At 40.3% G+C, this 18,167-nt stretch overlaps 1 protein-coding gene across 9 annotated transcripts in view; it reads left to right on the top strand.

Annotated features, from left to right (window-relative positions):
- Positions 1-18,167, top strand: part of DLG2 (discs large MAGUK scaffold protein 2) — a 1,493,215-nt gene that overhangs the window by 8,231 nt on the left and 1,466,817 nt on the right. The gene's annotated exons all lie outside the window — the stretch shown is intronic.

The following is an 18,167-nucleotide window of genomic DNA, read 5'->3' as shown; positions in this document are numbered from 1 at the left end:
TGGTTGAAACTATAATAAAGAACAGAATTATCAGACACATAGATGAATACGTTTTGTTGGGGAAGAATCAACATGGTTTTTGTAAAGGGAAATCCTGCCTTACCAATCTACTAGAATTCTTTGAGGGGGTCAACTAACATGTGGACAAGGGTGATCAAGTGTATGTAGTGTACTTAGATTTTCAGAAAGCCTTTGACAAGGTCCCTCACCAAAGGCTCTTAAGCAAAGCAAGCTGACATGGGATAAGAGGGAAGGTCCTCATGGAATATGGCAACCTTTTTTGAAAGGAGGTAGCGCTATGTGGAATTCTCTCTATTATAATGTTTGTCAGCCCCTGCTGAAGAAGAAACTTTCAGCAGTGAACAATAGCAGGGAAAAAATATTATTAACTCTACAAAAAACTATTTCAAAAGTAGCATGTGCAAAATATTTCTGTGAGTTTTAACTATAAGGGGAAGTTAGAAGCATCTGCATTATTCCCTTAAGATAATTCAGGAGAAAGAAACAGGCTTGATGCTAAATTACGTAAAGGACCCATTTTTAAAACTTATTAACCCATTAGCTAACTAATGTTCTTGTAAATTCTCAGAAAAAATAGTTCAGTACTCCAAGACAAAGTGGATGAATCCCCGCTTTAAGTGCAAAACCTTAACCGTGGGACCATGAGCCACACTTCTATAGGAAGAACTATTATTTGAATTTTTAATCCCCATTTCAATTGTGTGCATAGTTATGATCAGCCTTAGACTGAAGATAAGTAGAATATTCCTTTCTAAATCTGTGTGGCCACATTCTCACCTTTCTTCACAAAGAAGCAAGGTAAAACCTTTCAAGGAAAGACTTTCATTTTCTGGTCTCACAGAGCTCTGTTACATTCACCCAGGATAGGGCTTGTGGTAGCACGGAATAGCTGATGTGTCAACAAAAACATGCATTGGTTGGAAGACTCTGGAAAGTCACTGATTTCTATCTGCCAGTTTCCCTCTTTGTAGGGGTCATGACTTCCCTCTCTGCACTGATAACATCTCTCTCTCCTAGGCCATGCTGCATTTAGCTCACTCCACCTGTCTGTATTCATGTCACACATAGAGTGTGCTACTAAAGCTAATGATAGAGCAACTTTGCTTACATGGCATTTAGCTGTGTTAATTGCATCAGCTTTAAATGTGAATGTACTGCATACGGCTGCTGTTCTACAACTGCTCCCCTGAGTTGGCTCACTCCATCTTTTTGCAGCATACTATTTGGAGTACCTATAGTAGTTGTACAGAGATTGCAACAACTATGTGATGGTGTGTGAAAGGAGGATAATGCACAGCTGCCTTTCCTCATCACTTGGACCTCCTGATAAGCTTATGTGAAACTAGTAGAGTTTTGCTTGGCATCTGGGTTCTTGATTTTTGCCTTAATATACAAGAACATATGGTGCTGTTTGGTCCTGTAAAATTTGCTGCTGTACCTGTAGAGCAATTTTTTAAAGAGGATACGGGGTGATATACATCTGCATATCTGAGGACAGTAACAAGATTCAGATGAAGGTTATGTCACAAGTAAATATTTCCTAAATTCAAATTTTGTGGAGAGCTAACTTTTCATACATGCTGGTTACACATTGTGTCTCTTGCTAGGCAATGAGACCATATCTCTTACTGAGAATGGATTGCAGCCAAGCCTTCATTGAATCACATAAAAATATTAAAGATATTCCTGGATTTATGTTAAATAGTACCTATTATTTACAAAGCAACATTTATAAAAGAAAGCAATACTCAGAATTCTGTAAGCATGTCTGTGTTATGGCAATGTTAGATTTTGTTTCGTATAAATTTAGACGTAAAAGGTACAGTGGAAAGCTACTGAAATGCTCTTCATCTCTCACTATTCATTTCTTGGTGATAGAAGCCATAGATATAAGCCTGTCTGCCAATTCTTTGTAGACCTATGTGTGTAACAGATACTGCTGTTCATTTGTTCCTTTTTTCCTAGCAGGCCAGATTAGAGGTTGACCAATCTACCTGTTTTACCTGTTCTCAGTGCATATTGTTTTAAAACATCATCATCTCTCATATCTTGAGGTGATGTTAGTGCTCATCACGTTCTATAATAAATAGCACTTTCATTATTCACCCACTCTTTGAAGGGTTATAAACATATATATCAATCCTTATGTTGCCTCTTCTGGGTAGTTGAGTAACATCCCATTGTACAGAAGAAGAGACTGAGACACAGGGATGTTTTTGTGGCTAGCATAAAGTTGCACATTTGCTATTTCCCAGTTCATTTGTGCAGTCCGCTAGACCACACTGACTCCTGTTCTGGGTATGTTTCTCCCAGTTATCAGCCTTTTACCCACTGTTCTCAGGTGTTTTGATGCTTGATTATAGCTTGTAACTTGTACCATCCAATGTGCGAAAGAGTAAATATTAAAGACATTTCCCCCCCTGTATTCCTTCTGAATGCTAGTTGTTTTATTGAGCAAATAAACTGGCTTCTACCTGCAAGTTTGAAAGTTATGGTTTTAAAAAATAATCTAATTCAGATTTTTTTCAGGTCTTTTTAATGCAGAACACTGTACCGTGTGATGCATATATTATTCTGTCTTGCACCTCCTTATTAGCCTGTTTTCTGTTTGTGAAAACTAGGGTATATGAAATGAACAGTCAATAGTACTGGCTTGATTCAGGGAATAGTGCAATTAGGTGTTATGCAAGTTTCTCACACAAATTGCATATTAACCTCCATTTGATTGACAACACCTTGTTACTCCAAATCTGGGTCTCTCCTGAGCAGAGATGGTGAATTGCATCAAATCAGGTGGTCTTGAAACATTTGAGATGTGGACCAATGTTTGCTGAAACCTCGGACTCATTTTCACTTGTCGTCTGAAGTCTCCAAGTTCCAGAGTTGTTTTTAATACATTTTCCTTTAAAAAGTGTCCCAAATTACTTAAAGTCTTACCCATTCCCTTTCTGTCCATGTGTTCTCTTTGTTTCCCATTCTCCTTGTTTCTTCCAAAATTTCACTTAAAATCTAGGAATTATTATATAGCAACTTTGCTGTCCAACATTTTCTGATTCTGGTTCTCTTGGAAGAAATTTCACCTGGTATGTGTTAACATGCATTCTAACTTATTTAATAAAAAAATCCCTCAGATGTCTGAAATTAACCAAGACCCCTCATGCTAATATAGGCAGATGCAATTTGAAAAATGAGACATTAAGGTAAATTAAAAACTACATCTCTAAGTAAATTAGTGCTGGCAGCCATATAACCCTGAAACTATGATACTCTCACATTACACCAATAGTAGATTGGGGCTGGTCATTATTTGAAAGGGACATTTTCAGGGAACACTTAGGAGTAGCCATAGTTAGAGGTGGGGATGAAGTAGGATTCTAAGTCAGCACTGCTGAACCAACATCCCAGTGACATGTTAGGGTGCATTGTGTTTTTAGAAGTGTCACTTCTCAAATGAGTCATAAAATCAAGGCCTGTCCATGAGTAGTCATTAAAGTTCCTGTGTCACTTTTCACAAGTAGCTTGGGGTAAAATCCTGGCCCTGTTGAAATTAATGGGAGTTTTGCCATTAACTTCAAAGAGACCAGGTTTCACTCTTGATATCCTAGCTAAATTGTAATTTGGGAAATCATGTTCTGACTGTCTAAATTTCCCCCTGCAGTTTCAGCTGGATCTAGTGTATTTCACATTCTGTTCTAAACTGTTCTGTATCATGCTGTCTCACCCCAGAAGAAGCAGTGGTCAGTGAAGCAATTCCCATATAGTTTGTATATCATAATGTTATTTGTTAAATGTTCACTGTACTTTTGAAAATTTATTTTACAAAGCAACTTTTCTTTATAAGTTGTTTGAGTTCAGATTTAAAATTATTGGGGAAGAAAGAAGCTTACTGCTTTTATTAAAATGATGACAAAATGATCTATTACATCTTCTTTAAATGAGTATTCTTTTGAGCATTTTGTGTCCTGAAAATCTCTTACTTCACAAACTCTGATGCTGTCTTGTATAGCTTTGCAATGCTCTGAAGGGGTTATTCAGCTCTCAGAAATTGCTAGGTAACCATGGACTTGCTTTCAGCATCACTGCTCAGCCGATAATAGTTTGTTCTAATAATGTAATGTTCCTGTCTTGTCTCTGGTTGATTATATTATGACTCAACACATCCTGTTTGGGGAAGTTGTGTAAGGGTATGTCTACACTGCAGTGTAAGACAAGGCTCAGACTCAGGATCAAACCAAAACCCCCTTCCATCTACACACAATTCTGTTTGACTCAGGCCTGGGAGTGGATTAAGTGGCTCAAGACCAACTACCTGAAAGCCAGGAATGAGAACCACACCTGCTTCTTTTACAAGGATGTTGAATGGGTGCTGGGCACTACGCTGAGCACTGAGCCAGCAGCGGTTAATGATAACCTTGTCAGCCAGGATTCTGACTCCAGAATCTAATGTAGGACTAGAGGGGAGCCAACAGGCACTGGATCAGGCTTCTGAAGTGACTCTTGTGTTCACATTGGTGCCTAAGTAGGCTTTGCTGCCAGAGCAGCTGCAGCATATCCTGGGGCCCTATTTGGAGGAGCTTTTTGATGCTCTCTGCTGCAGGAACAGCCTGCTGTGAAACTGGCAGCAGCAATGTAAGAATCAAAAGCAGCCCCTGAACCTGGTAAATGTCTGGCTCCATGTTGGTTATTGTTAATATGGGGTGGGACGGATTTCCAGCTTATGCCCCAATGTAAAATTTATTACAAGCTGCTGGCAGCAATGTGTATCTGCTAATGGCGGATTGCACACCAGCACCTTGACATTACCCCTCTTCCTCACCATGTGGAATTCAAAGTGGAGACCGGGAAGCTCAAACAACAGTGAAACAAGCCTTTAAACTTATTTTTTCACAAGAAACTCACACATTATTACAAAGATGTGCCAGGGTATTTAAACTAAGAACCCTCCCTTTTAGTATGGCATGGCATACAAATTGGCCACACCCCGGGTGGTTTTGATTTAAATCAAATTGATTTAAATTTGATCAAATTGATTTAAATCACTAGTCAGAAAGACTCGATTTAATCATGGATTTCTACATAAAAGTGCATTCTTGTTGGTTGTTATAACCTTAATACATACTCTTCACAACTCAGAGATAGACGTAGTTTTCATTTTTAAGAACAGAAGTACTTGTGGCACCTTAGTGACTAACAAATTTATTAGAGCATAAGCTTTCGTGGGCTACAGCCCACTTCATCGGTTGCATAGAATGGAACATATAGTAAGAAGATATATATATAGATACAGAGAAGGTGGAAGTTGCCCTACAAACTGTAAGAAGCTAATTAATTAAGAAGAGCTATTATCAGCTGGAGAAAATTTTTTTGTCATGATTCATAGACTCATAGATATTAAGGTCAGAAGGGACCATTATGATCATCTAGTCTGACCTCCTGCACAATGCAGGCCACAGAATCTCACCCATCCATTCCTGCAATAAACCTCTCACCTATGTCTGAGCTATTGAAGTCCTCAAATCATGGTTTAAAGACTTCAAGGTGCAGAGAATCCTCCAGCAAGTGACCCGTACCCCATGCTGCAGAGGAAGGTGAAAAACCCCCAGGGCCTCTTCCAATCCGCCCTGGGGGAAAATTCCTTCCCAACACCAAATATGGCGATCAGCTGAACCCTGAGCATGTGGGCAAGACTCACCAGCCAGATACCGAGGAAAGAATTCTCTGCAGTAGCTCAGATCCCACCCCATCTAACATCCCATCGCAGGCCTTTGGGCCTGTCAAGGTTCCTTCCCCACTCTGAACTCTAGGGTATAGATATGGGGACCTGCATGAAAGACCCCCTAAGCTTATTCTTACCAGCTTAGGTTAAAAACTTCTTCAAGGTACAAATTTTGCCTTGTCCTTGAACCCTATGCTGCCACCACCAAGTGTGTTAAACAAAGAACAGGGAAAGAGCCCACTTGGAGATATCTTCCCCCCAAAATATCTCCCCAAGTCCTACACCCCCTTTCCTGGGGAAGGCTTGATAAAAATCCTCACCAATTTGCATAGGTGAACACAGACGCAAACTTTGGATCTTAAGAACAATGAAAAAGCAATCAGGTTCTTAAAAGAAGAATTTTAATTAAAGAAAAAGTAAAAGAATCACCTCTGTAAAATCAGGATGATAAATACCTTACAGGGTAATCAGATTCAAAACATAGAGAATCCCTGTAGGCAAAACCTTAAGTTACAAAAAGACACAAAACACAGGAATATATATTCCATTCAGTACAACCTATTTTACCAGCCATGTAACAAAAGGAAATCTAATGCATTTCTAGCTAGATTACTTACTAACTTAACAGAAGTCCTGAAGAGCATTCCTGATCTGTTCCCGGCAAAAGCATCACACAGACAGACAGAGCCTTTGTTCCCCCTGCCTCCAGCTTTGAAAGTAACTTGTCTCCTCATTGGTCATTTTGGTCAGATGCCAGCGAGGTTATCTTAGCTTCTTAACCCTTTACAGGTGAAAGGGTTTTGCCTCTGGCCAGGAGGGATTTTATAGCACTGTGGCCAGAAAGGTGGTTACCCTTCCCTTTATATTTATGACAGGGCCTATCTACCATGAATAGTTAACGATCAATTAATTGCCAAAATCATGTCATCCCATCATACCATCTCCTCCATAATTTTATTGAGTTTAATCTTGACCCAGTCTGGGTCATTACACATATTGTAATCTATTTCCTCATGTTAAGTATCCTCACACCTTCTTGTCAACTGTCTAAATGGGCCATCTTGATTATCACAAGAAAAGTTTTTTTCTCCTGCTGATAATAGCTCATCTTAATTAATTAGCCTCTTACAGTTTGTATGGCAACTTCCACCTTCTCTGTATCTCTCTATATATATTCTTACTATATGTTCCATTCTATGCATCCAATGAAGTGGGCTGTAGCCCATGAAAGCTTATGGTCTAATAAATTTGCTAGTCTCTAAGGTGCCACAAGTACTCTTGTTCTTTTTGCAGATACAGACTAACATGGCTGCTACTCTGAAACTTTTCATTTTTAGACGGTAAACACTATACATTTTTAAAGTGATTTATTTTGAAAACTTTTCAGATTAGTTCTACAGCTATATCAGAAATTGAATGAAGGTTGGTTATTTCATTTATCATAGGTAATTGAAGCAGATATTTATGAAGTCATTGGGAGGTGAACTATCTCCAATTCAACAGGTTAATCATTAATAATCTGCTGTATTAGGAGGAGAACATCACCAGACAGACATTTAAATTGTTTTATTTAACTAAAACAACAATGTTACGTATTCTGGATTTTTTTCTTCAACAGCAAACATATAATATTTTAACAAAACAAGCATATTAATTTTTGAAGTTAGTTAAACATTCAAGATTTTTAAAATCAGGTTTGTTTTTGTTAAAATTGTTTTGAACTAAAATAGTTAAATGAAATATTTAAAAAACAAAAACAAAAATTAAATCGACTATGTCAGCCAGGTCAACATGAGAAACTTAAAATACTGCCTTTTGCAGCTACTCAGTTGTCTTCACCTTCGTTTTCCTGTTTGTTCATAATCTGGAAAAGAAAAACAAGCTTTCCTGCTTTCAGAGTGGTAGCTGTGTTAGTCTGTATCAGCAAAAACAACGAGGAGTCCTTGTGACACCTTTAGAGATTAACAAATTAATTTGGACATAAGCTTTCATGGGCTAAAACCCAGACAGGACAGTCTCTACACAAAAGAATAAATGGACACAAATCAGACATCAAGAATTGTAACATTCAAAAACCAGTAGGAGAACTCTTCAATCTCCGTGGACACTCAACAACAGACTTAAAAGTGGCAATTCTTCAACAAAAAAACTTCAAAAACAGACTCCAACAAGAAACTGCAGAACTGGAATTAATTTGCAAACTGGACACCATCAAATTAGGCCTGAATAAAGACTGGGAGTGGATGGGTCACTACAAAAAGTAATTTTTCCTCTGCTGATACTCACACCTTCTTGTCAGCTGTTGGAAATGGGCCACCTTGATTGCATTGGCCTCATTAGCACTACAAAAGTAATTTTCCCTCCTTTGGTATTCACCCCTTTTTGTCAACTGTTCAGAATAGGCCACATTCACCTTAATTGAATTGGCTCATTAGCACTGACACCCCCCGCCACTTGCTAAGTCAACTCCCATCTTTTCATGTGCTATAATATATATTCTGCTTACTATATTTTTCACTCCATGCATCTGATGAAGTGGGTTTTAGCCCATGAAAGCTTATGCCCGAACAGATTTGTTAGTCTCTGAGGAGCCACAAGCTTTCCTGCTTTTTCAGGTCCCAAACAATTTCTCAATTTGGAATGAATTAGTCCAAAGGAAGAAAATATTCTTTACACACCAGCAGAAGAAACTACTGCTGTTAAAAGTGAGATTATCACTTCAACTCTCTCTGAATCCAAGTGCTTAAGTGACTTCCACCAGTTCACTGGTGTGACTTTCTTTAAAACATCATCAGCAACCATATATTCCTTGAATGGTTCTTATTCCTAAACTGGGTCTCTTTCATGGCCTGCTGCCATTATAGGTTTTCCCTTCTAGTGAGAGAATGGTGTGGTAGATCTCAAATCAATGAAGGCTACACTCAGAAAGACCTCAAGACTTCAGGAATATGCTGCTCAAACAGTTTCACTTTTGTTTCTACTGCCTGTCCCTCCCTTCTCACATTTATCTCCAGACTTCTTCTCCTTGTCCAGATCTATTCCATCCCCAACAATCTTCTATTCACTGAACTTTTTGAAACTTTGCACTTTTAGAGAGAGGTAAGGGATTGACCCTGTGTACACAAATTTGCAGAGAGACAATAGGGTTAAGGTCTGTTATTTCTCACCTCTATATATTATTTATTTATTTATTTATTTAAAAACATTTTTGCTGTTGACTAGTATGTTATCTCTGGGGACACAAATCCACAGTTTGAGGACTGCAAAACTAAGCATCTCTGATGGTATCTTCTAGCCTGAGCACTGAGTCCCTTTGGGTAGATAGAAAGATTAACCTAAATAATCTATACAGAAGCCCCTGGAACCCCATAAAATTGGGTCCCTAATCCATGAACTATTGGAACTCATTTAGAAAACCTTTCTTAAACGTTACATGAATATATTGTCTCATACTATAGAATTAGAATTTATAATCCCTATTCCGTGACGAAATATCTTTGAACTATACTGTATCTTTATCTTTCGATAGGTTTTTTCCTCAAAAAGGATTTTATCAAAAAAATCCAATTTTTTTTATGTTTTTTAAAAAAATCATTGATTTTTATCCACCCTGGCCACATCACAATGTAAGGAACCGCCTGTAAACACTAATCTGTCCAGTGGGGTGTTGGGAAGGCTAAATGTAGTTCATGGGTGACAAAAGCAATGTCCAAAGTACAGCTAGGGGGTTGTATGTATTCCAGAAATGTGCTGGTGGGGAAAGGGGATGGCTGTGTAGTTCTTTGAGGGTCCACATAATTGTGTGTGTTTTACAGGTAGTCCATGGGTAGATGCATTCACAGCAGGCTGCATCAGAAGCCATAGGGAGGCAGTAATCCATGTGGATACTAACACAGCATCCTTTTGATTTCCCCATGAATTTTGACCCAATTCTGAGTGCTGATAGCTGCAAATCTTTGGTAGTAGGAACTTCAGATACGTAGGCAAATTTTTGGGAAAGAGCTCTTTTTCCTGGTTCACCTCTGTAGGTCACTAGCCCACTTCACTCGTATATGTGGTGCGCAGTCATCATGAGTTTGAAAACCTCTGTGGCATACATGACTGGCTTGCTACCAGCAGCTCGGAATAAGTCCCTTTGCCGTTCAGGAACCTCCAGTTTTATGTCCTCCAGAATATGGAATTCCTGAAAGGATAGAGAAGGCTTAGATAGTAAGCCATGCCCCCTCTCGCCCAAATATCAAAAGTGGTGTGCAATTTTTGAAGAAGAAGCAATTGTAAATTTTAATTTACCATTGTTTGTGCACTGGGATATTTCAATTGGATTAAACACAGTTGTGTTCATGGAGCTTTTGGGAACTGAAGTGTTCCCTTCACAATGTGCTGAATCTCAGTTTTATAATGTATCATTTTTTGGCCTTGGGGTTCCACAAGGCACTCTTCTTTGTGGATGCACTGAACCTGTTCTGAAGTACTAAGACAATAATGCACTGTTTGATGACTGCTTTTAGGACTTTCAACCTCTGCTGGTCCTTCCCCCTCAGCAGCGTGGCCACACTCCAGCAGGTCCTAGGAATTCAGAACTGTCATGGGCCGGTCCAAGTGGAATCGTTTCCATGATGAATTTAGGTTGGACATTCTGAACAGGGCCAACAAACAGGTGCAATACCAGAGGGAGAAGGATTCATGGTGAGTGGAAAGGCACAGGCAGGCTGCAGAGAGAGAGAGAGGACAAAATGGCAGGGCGTGAGAGGAGGCTTGCAGCACAGTTTCTGAAGCAGGAACATCGGCTGGGGAAGGAAGATAGAGCACGGCAGAAAGACCTGTTCAAGAGGCTGCTTTTGATTATGGCTGCAAGAGTACAGGCTCCTGTTGCATCTGTGCTATATCCAGAGTCCCATGCACAGTACCATGTGCAGCCCAGGAACACTTTGAACAATTCCATGGTTGGCTGGCCCATGCAACCAGGACGTAGCAGCATCTGGACAGGGCAAATGTATCCCCTCCGTGCTTCAGCCCTGTCTGCAGGCTTCAATCCTCTGCAGACCTCCAGCCATGGGCAGTGGTGCCAAGTGTACACTAAAAGTGCAAGAAAGGGAAAGGAGAATGGGGGACCAAGGGACACACAACATTAGGGGATGTATTTGTTGACACTAGTTTTGCTGTTTGCACTGTTCAGTGTTTGGTTTATGCACTTTGTTTTATTAATGGTTTTGATACTGGTTTATTACTGGTGTTTTGGTGTGCTAATGGCAGCTGGACTGCCTGGCAATGGTTTAGTACTGTGTTTTTTGTAAAACATCTATGGTCACAAATAAAGGCTTTTATTTTATTAAGAAAGTTTATTTAAGAAATTAAGAAAGCATCACATCATATAATGTGTATTTCATATAATAAAGATAAACACATGATCATGGACTATTGGGAAGTTGTATCTAAAGTTAAACACAATTTCTCAATACATTTATTTACATAAATGCGTACGGTAACCACATAGTTTTTGCCACATGCCTGCTCCCCATTTCATAAGCAGTCATCTCATCTATAAATAAATGTATGACAATCAACCTATTTCATTGTATGATGTGACTATGTCATTTACTGTAAACATTGTACAAAAACATTCATAAGAGTACTATTCTCCCTCTTTCGTTCACCTATGCAAGCACATAATGTGGGAGCACAGAGCATACCTGATTTCTGTTGCTCGGGTGCATCCTGCTCCAGCTGTAATAGGTGCATTTTCTGGTTGAGTGTGCAGATCCAGCAATCCATTACTGTCATAAGTCCATTAAGGGCAAATGGATCACCTTTGCCTTCACAAAGATTGTTAAGAGTGCAGTAAGTCACAATAATGTGGACAGCATTGATGACACTGGAAGCCAATGGGTCTGTAGACAGCCCAGCAAAATTTTAGTCTGTCAAATGCACATTCAACCACCATTCTGTACCTGCTGAATGTGTGATTAAACCTTCTTTTGCCAGGCCCTCTCATATCATGCTGTGGTTTCATAAGCCAGGGCAAAATGGGATATATGGGGTCCCACCCCCAAATAGCAGGGGGGACAGTAACTATATTTATGAACAATGTTGTATGATGGAAATAGTGTTCCTGTCTATGAATGTAGATTCCTGATTGGCAGAAAACCCTGAAATCGTGAACTTTTCCTGTGCAGCCCACGTTGACATCCATAAATTGGCCTCTGTGATCCACAAGGGCCTTCATAACAATGGAGTAGTACCCTTTGAAGTTTATGTTCTCATGCTCCTTGAGGAGGGCAAATTATGGGCACATGAGTCCCATCAATGGCTCCAGCACAGTTGGAAATCCCATTCTCTCAAAACCAGGAATTAGTTCAGGACTATTGCTTATGCCCACCATCACATGCTTGATTGCCTCAGAAACCTCCACCACCACAATTGGCTTTCCAATACCAAACAGGTTAGCAACAGACTGGTAGCAGCCTGGGGTAGCCAGCTTCTAGACGGTTATAGCAACCCACTTCTGAATTGGTATGACCATCTTCATGCACGTATCTTGATGCTGGAGGATTGGGGAAGCTGCTTACAAAGCTCCAGAAATGTAGCTTTCTTCATGCAAAAGTTCTGGACCCACTGTTGCTCATCCCGGTTTTGTATGATATGTTCCCGCCCATCTGTGCTTGCGACCTTTCACCAGAAACACTGATCTATTTAGGGGGCATCAGCAGCTATACTGAGGGTCATGAGCAGCATCAGCCAGTTCAAGTCTTCCACGTCTGTATCTTCCTCCTCTTCCATCAGGTGCTTTCAGTAGGTCAGAGAAGGCTACCAGTGTGTCCACCAGCTTTTCATGGATCCTCTGCACATTTCCTGAAACAAGAGTGAAAGGCCAAGCAAGAGAAGCTCTTGGAATGGTGACTCCTCCATCTTGCTGGCCCTGGTTGCCAGGAGCACGCAGACTCAAAATGTGGTTTGGTCGGCTGTCATGTGTGGGATAGACAGTCAAGTTTATCCTATACTGCACCACAAACCAAGGTTCTCAAGTGGCTACAGCTGGGGACTGTGCTAGGAAGACTGATATGGTGGTTTGACTTGGGTCTGCATCCTGTAAGTGTGGATGCTGGAGCCTGGGTTTGGGACCTGGGTCCAGAAATAATAAACCTAGGGTCACCAATAAGTGTGGACGCTGAAGCCCTGGGCTTACAAACCCGTGTTCAGCAGACTCGAATCCTACTAGCCCTCGGCTAACATTGCAGTGAAGACATACCCTGAGTAGAGTCTTTCTGGGTAAGTCTACACAGCAAAAAAAGTCCCATGGCAGTGAGTCTCAGAGCCCAGGTCAACTGAGTCAGTCTCGTGGGGCTCATGCTGCAGGGCTAAAAGTAGCAGTGTAGATGTTTGGGCTTTGGGCTTTGAACCTCAGCAAGGATGGAGGGCCTCATAGGCTGCCCGGTCTCCAGCCTGAACCCAAACATCTACACTGTTATTTTTAGCCCCCTCAGTGCCGGTCCCACAAGGCTTACTCAGTTGACCTAGGCTCTGAGACTCACTGCTACGGGTTTTTGTTGTTTTTTTTGAGGTGTACACTTACCCTCTGAGACTGAGTTTGAATTAACTGCATCTTGCTCCTAGGGTTACCAATCCTTCAGGATTGTCCTGGAGTCTCCGGGAATTAATGATTCATCTTTTAATTAAAGATTGTCATGTGATGAAACCTCCAGGAATACATCCAACCAAAATTGGCAACCTTACTTGCTCCTGTAGTATGAATTAATCTCTCAAAAAATCAAAAAAGTTTTTTTTATTTTGCCTCTATATACACATGAAATGGCTGTACTATGTTGGTTAGGGGGTGTGACTTTTTTAACAGAAATAATTATGCTGGTGAAAGCCCTAATGTTGAAGCAGTTATATTGGTATTAAAGTGCCTACATTCCTTTCTGTAAAGGAATAAACTCTCATGGTATAAAGTACTTTTATGACAATGTAATTGACTCCACACTGTGGGGGAGGGGGGAGAGGGTTGTACTGCTTGAAGTACCCCAGTATAACTCAAGTGATACAAGGTTTGTTTATACACAAGTCTGTAGAGGGGAAGCAAAGTCCAATCCTGCTATCCTGTAAATACTGTAGGATCAGGCCCAAGGTGACAAATCAACAAAACTGTATCACTTCAAAGTATGTTTATGGGGCCTAACCTACTATTGCGCTGTATATTGTGTAATTTTTTACAGCAGTGTAAAATGAGTGTAAAACAGTTTAACTCTGATTATGTCCACTTCATACACAATCTGTATTGGTGTAAATATCTGCACAAGGTATGGGCATAGCGTGTATATGGAAAAATATGTACAATCACCTCTTTAGCCTCATGTGTACACAAACTGTGTGTTTAGTTGTACAATTTTTACCTGCCAAATTGAAGCTGAAATTTCCCCTATTTCTCCTTGCCAATACCAAACTTCAATGATTCTAGAATTTCCCTATAAAAATTTAGATCACAAGCACCTTTCAAAAAGAAAAAAAGAAAAGAGCATTTTCCTGTACTGTCTGTTTTAGTTGTTTGACGCCATCAATTCCTGCAAGGGAAGTGCAGATCTCTGATAGGTAGATCTAGACAGAGCTGATTTTAAATATATTGGGGTGAAATCCTGGCCTCACTGAAGTCATGATAAAACTCCCACTAGTCTCAACGGGGCTAGAATTTCACCCCTTATTTTTAAGTGTAAAATCTGTTGTAATTTTAAGATCTTAAGGTTTGTTCTTGTACAAAAACGGTTCAATGTATCTTTAAGGACAAACCCATGGGGACTGATTCTCCACAGAAAGAGGTAATTGTGCACTCAGCTACCTAGTGTTGCATGCTCTGTTACCCATTTGTGCACATAGATGTATGTATGCAACTAACTTTCTTTTAGTCTATAAATTTTATCTAAACTACAAAAATTTGCAGAGGATACCAAGTTGAGAGGGATTGCAAGTACATTGAAGGAGAGGATTAGAACATGCCCTGGATAAATTGGAGAATTGATCTGAAATCAACAAGTTGAAATTCAATAAAGACCAGTGGAAAGTGAATAAGGCAATGTGATGCAGTTCCAAATAAGCCTAAAGTAATTCTGGGTGTATGTGAGTCAGAGTTTGTAGAGTTAGACTCTGTTCAGTTTAATGTTTGGCTTGTATTTAGTGTTTTAGTTGAATATGTTAACTTAAAAAGTAGTTACCTTAACATACAAGCTGGGGAAAGGGAGGTGGGGGAGGGTGCCAAAGCTAGGAATTTGAAAGCCTCGGGAAGTTAGACAGTTCCAGTGTGGCATGGATATTGTCCAACATAGGCTTGTGTAGAGTTGGAGATGGATTTTTAGTTGGTCCATTTAATTCATGCAATGGATATTTAAGCCCAGAACCTGTTGGAATTTTAGGTTTATTTATTTAATAGGCTGTTTGGATTTGCTTGAATTTGTTTTCATTGTAAACTTGGAGTAAAATTGATTCATGGCAATCTCAGGAAGGAATGACGATTGCTGGGCTGTTTCATGATCATACATTTATATAGTAAAGTACTCATTTATTTTGGCTGCCAAAATGTAAACTGTCTAATGGTGGGAATATTCTCATTCTCACCCCACATACCCTATGAATCAGTTCTTTATGGAAACCACCACTCAGCCTTTCTTCTGATCTAGTGAATATATTGAAATTCACCTGCTGACATTGTGTTTAATCTGACAGCTTATTATGACAGGTATTGGGGTGCCTTTCTGAACAACCAAACTGCAGTCCAAACAGTCCTACACCATGCCAACATAACTTGAATGTCTTAGCTTTCATGCTGCTCAAACTTTCAAGGTGCTCAGCTCCCTCAGTGTCTGTATAATTGGGAGATGAGGGCATTTAGCACTTTGTAGGAAGTGCGCCATACAATGTAAAAGTCAGGCATATGTTATTTAATACTGTGACAGGGTCGGGCCAGAGGGCTATAGGAGAGTAATAGAAGGCAGATATATTAGCCCCAGGCTAAGTAGGTCCCTTTTCCATGGGTAAGGTAACAGGGAAGGTTCCAGAACAATCAGGAGCCTTCTGGAGACCATTAAGACAGGCTGATTAGAACACCTGCAGCCAATCAAGAAGCTGCTAGAATCAATTAAGGCAGGCTAATCAGGGCATCTGGGTTTTAAAAAGGAGCTCACTTCAGTTTGTGGTGTGCGTGTGAGGAGCTGGGAGCAAGAGGCACTAGGAGCTGAGAGTGAGAACGTGGACTGTTGCAGGACTGAGGTGTATAAGCATTATCAGACACCAGGAGGAAGGTCCTATGGTGAGGATAAAGCAGGTGTTGGGAGGAGGCCATGGGGAAGTAGCTCAGGGAGTTGTAGCTGTCGCACAGCTGTTCCAAGAGGCAATCTAGACAGCTGCATTCCACAGGGTCCTGGGCTGGAACCTGGAGTAGAGGGCGGGCCCGGGTTCCCCCCAAATCCTCCCAACTCCTGGTCAGACACAGGAGGAGTCAAGCTGGACTGTGAGTTCAGAAAAACGGCCAAGCTGAGGGCTGCCGTGAAGCTCCAAGGCGAGCAAATCCGCCAATAAGCGCAAGACCCACCAAGGTAGAGCAGGAACTTTGTCACAGTACTTAATTATGGAAGCACCCAGAGATGCTGAACAAGATTGGGGCTCCATTGTGTTATACAAACACATATGAAGATACAGTCCGTGCCTCAAAGAATTTATAACCGACAAAATTAGACATTAGAGCGAAAATTGTCTCTTGGATCACCAAGTTCATTTTCAGCATCATTACAAATTTCCACATTTGTCATCTTTGTCTTTTCAGAAATACATGGTGTTTGTTGGTGATGGTTTCATGGCCGTTGTTGGCATGTTATAATAGTATCACACATGACATAATTCCAGATGATAACACAGCACTCCACAGACTGATGTACAAACTAAAATAGACATAGGAGTCACTTCATCCACCACTGAATTGCTGCCACTTCTGGGGGAAATGGCAGCAAGTTGTTTAACAGTGCACTGCAACTCTATGCCCCAGTTTAGGTCTGGAAGTTAAAATATTCTATCAAAGCTGGGCAGGGAAATTAGGCAGGCACGTCATTATCTGAGCTGTAATTTGAGCAGATTTAGGGGGTAAATAGCCTGGCTCATATGGAAAGTACTCTGAATAACTTAAAGTAGTCAGAAGCTCAGTTTTTTCATAGAAGCAAAAGACAGCACAACCAGCAGCAGAGTTACGCCAAACTTTGGAATGGACAGAGCAGCAATGACACTTGTACTGACTTAGCACTGATTTTAGAAGCTGTATTCAACCTCTAGACTGCTTCTCACACACATCTGTCCCCAACTGCTTTGCAAACCATGTAGTTATAACTGTACTCCAAACACATTGTAATCCCTTTGCAAAAATATGTGCTTTGTTTGTCACAACACCAAGCCCAGCCAGGTTTCAAACCTTCTTGGTGTTGTCTGGATTGATTAAAAGTGATCTGTTTTAATCAATTATATTTGAAAGGAACTCTTGCTTTCATTAAGCCCAAACCTTCAGACATTGTGAGCATCATAGCTTTATTAGTTGTGCTACAGAAGAATCATATTGCAATAACCTGGGATAATATATAATTACGGAATGAGTGTGTGCAAACTTTGCAGGGCTAGCTGCACAGTTCCCAGAGGAGTGGTACAAACATCTCAGGAATCTTGACACTAGGGGCTTGATTCTCCACTACCTTGCATTTTGTATAGCCATTTACATCTGTGCAGAGTGACTATAAAATGTTGCCATTCTGATCTGGTGACATTTTATACTCACTTCACACTGACTTTGTGTAAATGACTCCACAAGCTGCAGAGCAGTGGAGAATCAGACCCCTTGTTCCTTTAAACTCCCACAGAAAGGCTGGATTCCTATTACTGAGTCAACATATGAGTTCCATTCTGTCATGAAGCACACTTTTTTGCTGGAAAGATGGATGGCAACTTAATGGAGAGAGGGAGTAAATTTCAAATTCTTGGAGCCCTGCCTTCCTTTATGTCCATACTCAGAAGGGAGGGAATCAAGCCTTGTACTTTCAACAATTAAAACACCAAACACTTTCAGCTCTTCTCCAAATATATGTCAGGGCCAGATTTCTTTTTAGCTGCCAATAGTGATTATTGTTTATGATTTTGTATTTTCTGCATAAGTTGTGGTCATGCTCCAATTGAAGGCAGCGACAGCAGGATCAGGTTCATAATTTAAGATTCTGAACACATATGTTTTCAGCCTTGAGATATTCCTAGATTGTTAGAGGTTAAACATTGTTCCATATATCATTGGAAAGGTCGTTTTTGTTTGCATGTCAGATCTCAGATATGCAATAAAGTTTCATGGCACTGATGTCATTTTAATTTGTCTATTTTATCTCCAGTAGTGCAATATAACATAACACTGTGAATCATA

Source organism: Lepidochelys kempii, chromosome 1, assembly GCF_965140265.1.
Source record: "Lepidochelys kempii isolate rLepKem1 chromosome 1, rLepKem1.hap2, whole genome shotgun sequence".
NCBI lineage: Eukaryota > Metazoa > Chordata > Testudines > Cheloniidae > Lepidochelys > Lepidochelys kempii.
Note: the sequence above shows the minus strand (reverse complement) of the source record. Positions and strands in the feature narration are given on the sequence as shown.